Source organism: Erpetoichthys calabaricus, chromosome 4 (assembly GCF_900747795.2).
Source record: "Erpetoichthys calabaricus chromosome 4, fErpCal1.3, whole genome shotgun sequence".
In the NCBI taxonomy this organism is placed as follows: domain Eukaryota; kingdom Metazoa; phylum Chordata; class Cladistia; order Polypteriformes; family Polypteridae; genus Erpetoichthys; species Erpetoichthys calabaricus.
The window spans coordinates 236378912-236385133 of NC_041397.2; the positions used below are offsets into that span (position 1 = coordinate 236378912).

The 6222-nt window shown below is 34.1% G+C and overlaps 1 protein-coding gene across 1 annotated transcript in view; it reads right to left on the reverse strand.

The window, feature by feature from the left end:
• The window catches only part of LOC114650676 (basic helix-loop-helix domain-containing protein USF3), a 43573-nt gene extending 40316 nt beyond the window's left edge, over positions 1–3257 (reverse strand). Inside the window, exon 1 of the mRNA XM_028800461.2 lies at positions 2479–3257. The gene's annotated coding sequence lies outside the window, so the exon portion shown is untranslated. The remainder of the gene's footprint in view (positions 1–2478) is intronic.
• Positions 3258–6222: the final 2965 nt, after the last annotated feature.

Genomic DNA, 6222 nt, shown 5'->3' on the forward strand with positions numbered 1-6222 from the left:
GGCCTGTGTATACCTTGTTCACTCCCTTCCTCATTGTCCATTGTTCATCTCCTGAAGTGTACATCTGGACTGAACTGCAATGAAAGACGGGATTTTCTTTTACCCCTGTAGCTAATTGACATGGAATATCAGTATTTGAGAACTTATGACGTTTTACTTTCAGGATCAATATTATCACATGTACAGAGTACAATAAAATTCTCACTTGCACGTTATTTATTAACGTTTAATAATTTACTGTGAAAACAGGACATAGAATATTAAACTCACATTGGAATATATTTAAAAAATATTTAAAATATCAAACATTCTAATCTCGATAATTTCTTGACAGCCCTTGGGCTTACAAGGCTTCACACAACACTAAATTTATATGATGTATCAATATGTGTGTTGTGTGGGATAATTGATTAGTTTCAATTTACTGTGGAAATGGCAGAGATACTAGAAATATATGTCAACAGTTTAAAAGGAAACATTTAAGTGCAACTTAATTGAATCAAGGGTTTTTGTTACTAGGCATAATATTTCAACATATTTTTCCTTATATATTCTGTAACACAGCACAATTTTAAATTCAACAGATAAAAATGACAAAAACACTTTGCCCTTAATTGAAGAATGGAATTGCAACACACGTTAAAGCATGTAACAAAAAAAACACAATAATATTGTATTGCGACCCAAGTATTGGCAAGTAATGGCCATCAATATTGGCTGCATAATGGTGTAGCATATCCCAAAAACTCATCATAGCACTATGATCTTAATTTGATTCCCAGCTGGATTACCTTCCTTGTGGAATGTGCTATTTTTTTCTTAAGTGTTTAAGTTGATTTTCTCTCGTATCTAAAAAGAGACATGCTATGATCATAACTGGCAACTGGAAATTCGACCAGTGTAGGTGAGTGGCCATGTAAGCTTTTATTACAGTGGATTAGCATACACTATTATTCCCAACAATCCTTTATTATTAAATAGGGGCTAAAACATGGACAGGTAATTAATAAACGTACAGGCACATCCCTTTGCAATGCTAGAAAACTTAATATATACACTGAACAAGGATGTCTTTACATACAGTACACACAGGGGTAGATCCACCATTGAATGTATCCTAACAAGAAGTATTACTGCCTGGTTTGGAAACAGCAAGCAGCAGGTCTGCAAAGCTCTATAGAGAGTGGTATATCCAGCTGAATATATCACAAAGTGTACTCTCTCTAGCTTCTGGGATGTATGTACCAAGTAATGTCAGACCCGGACAAAGAAAATTATCAGTGATACCAGCCATCCCAACAATGGACTCTTTTCTGTGCTGTGACCCAGGAAACTCTACCAGTGCTTAAAGTCAAGTTCAGAGAAACTGAGGAGATATTTCTTTCTACAGTCCATCAACATCCTAAATGAAGACATTGTCTAGATGTACACCATGCTCCATTTGTAATTCTCCAATTTTAGAAGAATATTAATATCTTGCTGTCATTGTACATATTAAAATATACTGAGATAAATATTTACTATTCATTATCTTTTTATATTCTTCTAATGCAGTCTTGGAGTTCAGCAACTAAGCCTTACATTACATATTGTACTGTGTGTAAATTTATGTGACAAATAAAATATGATTTTGATTTGTTTTGGCAACTTAACACATTATCACTCACAAAAGCACACATTGCATTCCAGGAATACACTGCAACACTCTGTCAGGATAATGTGTGTAAATACCATATTCACAGGAGAATACTGCGTTAAATTGTCACGAATAAGATGAAACCAATTGCCAATAAAATTCCTCAGCACTCAAACAGATACAATCCCACCGGAAAGCGTTTCTGGACAGATAGATATAAACACACAATATCTCACAGATACGAACACACAGTTATATATTACCAAAAAAACAGAGTAAACATTAAACTACAACATGTATCTTGAGTAATGTCACAATGCATAGTTTAGCATCAGAAAAGACACGGATTTTTTCCATATATCAACTGTGACGACATATATTTAGTGAAATGACAGCACAAGAGACAAGAACATAATAAACTATTCAAAATTACTAAGTATATTCAACAATTCACACAAATATGCATCACCAGAGTCTACAATGATATAATTCACAATTGTCCAGAAGTGTAAACAAGAAAATAGCACTTGTACCCAATTAATCGAACACCAAAATTAACACCAGAAAAAAACAGATGCGAAAAAGTCCGGAATCACAGGATTCCAGCTTAACACGGAGCACACAGAAAACACACACACACTTACCTACTCACCCACCCCATATAAAACAACCGGGCACAACATAAAAATAAAATATACGTATGAAAGCGTAATGCCAAACGCAGTCTCGTTTCCCTGCAAACCAGAAGTAGCCACAAAGACAGGCGAACACCGACGAAAAACGAAAACACTTGTAGCTGTCATTACCTAAATGGTAAATAAAATAAGAATATATTCACCTACCCTGTGAAACAGAAAGCCTGGCATCACAGGAGTATGCACCTGTGCCGTTTACGCGACGCGCTAACTCTGAACTCAATAAAAATCAACTCCCAAATAAGAAAAAGCATACGTCTATTGGCTGAAGTCAACATTGCTGACCGAGTGCATTTGCACCTTCACTCGTCTCTGCCAAAAAAAAAACTTTTACTTTTAATAGGCAAGCAACTCTTTACACAACCTACCTTAGCTGACGCCAATGGTAAACGCCAACATCCAATCAGAAAAAAAATTCCGAAAACTACCCAATGGAGTGCTCGAGAAGGTGGGGTTAAAAGTCAATTTGTTATGTTTAAGGCGAACGGCACTCGTTCTGATAACATCGAAATTAACCATTCGCTGAACGGACTTTGTCCTCCTATCCAATCACTAGTGTGCAAAGGCGGGCTTAAAGGGATTTAAGCAAGTTGAGGCGACCTACACAGGAAGTGCTTTTTCCTGCTCGCCTAGTACTTTGTTGTTATTGATGAACCGCTAGACCAATCAATCGAAACCAGCTCATAAACATTTCTTAAAGGAGAAGTTTTATCGACCGACTGCAAAGTAGAATTATTTCGATAAGAATTAGAAAACGGGTAAAGTTACATAGCAATACATACACCTTTGACACCCCTCATTACTGAATTCTATAAATATATATACTGTCTATTTCAGAACTCTGTCATAATTTGTTAAACCTAGTGTTTTATATTGGCCGTTATACTGTAAAGAGTTTAGTGATTTAGCTGACTATGAAGAAAGAAAAAAAACTCACTGGTGAATTTGAGATTTGATAAAATTAATGTTTGGTTTAAGGATACATCGACTGCCATGCACCATACGAAAATATGTTGCATCATGCGCGTGTCCGTTGAATTCCATTAACTTTAAACATTTTTCTTTAAGTCTACAAAAGTTGATAACACAGAAAGATCAGAGGATTGCATTTGGCTTCCAGGAAATTCCATTGTACGCGGACAAAAAGGTAAGACGACCACGACGTGGCACAGTGGACAGTATGAACAACCCTATAGTCAGCAGTGAAGCAAAACTTTAAACTACAATATCAGTATAGATAATAAATACGTATAATGACTGCCAAATTACGTTTTATTATGAATAAATTAAGTATAGATAAAATATATCTGCAGAAATAAACATCTTTGGAAAAATGGGATATTTGCAGGAATAAGCATTTTCATCTAGGGAGATCAGTAAAATTGATAACTCAAACAATTTTTCATTTCAAACAGTTGCATATAAAGTCATTTCAAAATTATATGGAAAGACACAAAGTCAGAAAGCAAACAACTCAGTATACCTGTCTATAGAAGCCATCCAACTTGTTCAACCATTCAGGATTTTTAAATGCATACATAAACCACTTTTCTAAAGTTAAATTCCACTGTTTAAAGTATTGTGTTAACTCTTTGCCATCCACGCTGGAGGCATTTTCTAATGGTATGTAATGTTAATGATATGTTAAGTCTCCATATTGACATTTGATAGCGATTCACTCCTTTTCACTATTGTATTATTTAAGATGTAACGGTATAGGTTTGTATTAACCTGTTCCCCAGATGAAAGGGCAGGTTCAGAAGCTGTCTCCACTATTATGTACATGCAATATACATATACACACACTTTGCATGTTAACTTGCTTTAATCAATTTAACATTGTATCCTCTTCAAAGCAGTAACAGTACAGTTCCAATACCCTCCTCCAAACTTTAGACATTTTGGGAATGCTAATTTATATGGTTGAATAATTTTTCAAAGCTGATCTACAACACAAATTTGAGAAAATGTTAAGCATAGGTTATTAAAATTATGATTAAATTCTAGCATGTTGTCTTACTACCTTTTTCCAAGTAATAATAACCAATAATAAACTGAAAATATTAATGGATAGCAACTACCTCCCAGTTCTAGAGACCTGAATTTATAACAGCTGGACTTCTGTAGGAACTCTGGTTACCTCCTACAGTCTAAAAGTGCCAATTTTAGGGGAAAGTTTACATTTGTTCTCTATCATGGATTGCAGTGGTGCATGTGTCAAATAATGAACAAGTATCTTACTTATCGGTTGGTTCTGCCTTACACCTTAAGCTGCCAAGACATGCCCCTCCCTGTGACACTGGAATTGCAAAACGTGTGTTCAGAAAATAAAGATGTATTTTGTAAGGTAGAAATTTAGATTATTTTCCTACAAGTGTTAAGATGAGTGATCCTAAAGAAGGCACTTGCAGTATATTTCCCCACACGTAGCAAGCAAAGATGTGGAAACAAAGTATACAGACATCTTGGCATTTATAAGTTATGTTAAATCATCAGATCAACAAAAATAATGGGTAAAGGAAACAGTAATAGCATTTAAACATGTATTTACACTGGTTGTTGAATTGTTTTGTTTGACTTGATTGTGCTATTTTCTTTGTTGTAGAAGTTCAACTTGATTATATGGAATATTACTTTCCTCAAGTAAAATTTACTAAATAAACAAACATGAATTTACTATTCCAATTTCTTCCTTGTGAACTAAAATTTTCCTGCTTCCTAGAGTTTAGGTAATCCTAGTCAGTGTTACCAGATAAACTGGCATAAGGACAATATTTCATTAGTTAAGTTATACTGTACATTAAATGTTGGCTGGGTATATTGTGTGAATAGTTCCATCTTGCACTTATGTACTAGTTTGAAAATTACTTTGTAATGTTGAGCACAATGACGTTACTCTGAGTGTGTATCTATTAATTTCAAAATGCTTTAACTCGTCCTTTCTGTGATTCAAAAAAAAAAAAAAAAAAAACCACGAGATAAAGCCATGGCAGGAAGTATCTATGGACAAAAACAGGTCACACTTAATCATATTGGCCAATAAAGAAATGCTAGTTAGATATTAGGTACAATGCTTTGTCCATGCTGAGCAGGAACAAGAATTACTGAAATCCCAGAAAAACCTGGAGCAGTAAGTATAAAGAACACATGAATAGTTTGCTTTGGTCATTCCACATAACAATGGACTCCCAGAGATTTACATTTTGGGAAGGAAAATTTTTGGTTTTGCTTTTGACTTCTTTAATGAAACAAGGTATCTTCTGTTAACTTTTCTTCAACATTAGTACATTTTGCATACCTTCCCAGATTAACATTTTCTTAAAACTTTGGGCAGCAGTTTAGACAAAGTATATACATCTTATTACTCAGTTGTCATACATTGTAAAGGTTAATATTCCATCGGTCTCTTGCCAAAATTTTGAACTCTCTCCATCATGATGCCAAGACAAAATGTTGTGTTTTATGCATGACCTCTCAATCTTGAGAAACAGAAGTTAAAAAAGGGAATATTTCTGCTAAAATATGCAAAATGGCACTGGTGCATTTAATAAGATTTACTTCAAAAATAGACTTAGTGATTTAAAAACATTTGTTTTGAAATAGTTTTACAGCAAAACTCTAATTTTTTAAAATTAGATATTATTTTTGCTATTTATTTTATATACCATTATCATTCATTTTTATCAAGAGCATCAATACAAATGCACTGTATTTGTACTTTTATTTTCATACTTCGCACTTCATCATTGCTTTCTCTACTGTAAAGGCTGGCTAGTATGCGCTAAGCACAAGCTCTTCTGTTCTAAACTTAGAAGAAACGCCTATAACTCATAGCTTTTCAGTTATCAAGATGACAACATTAAAACAGTTCATGGAATAAAATCATCATCA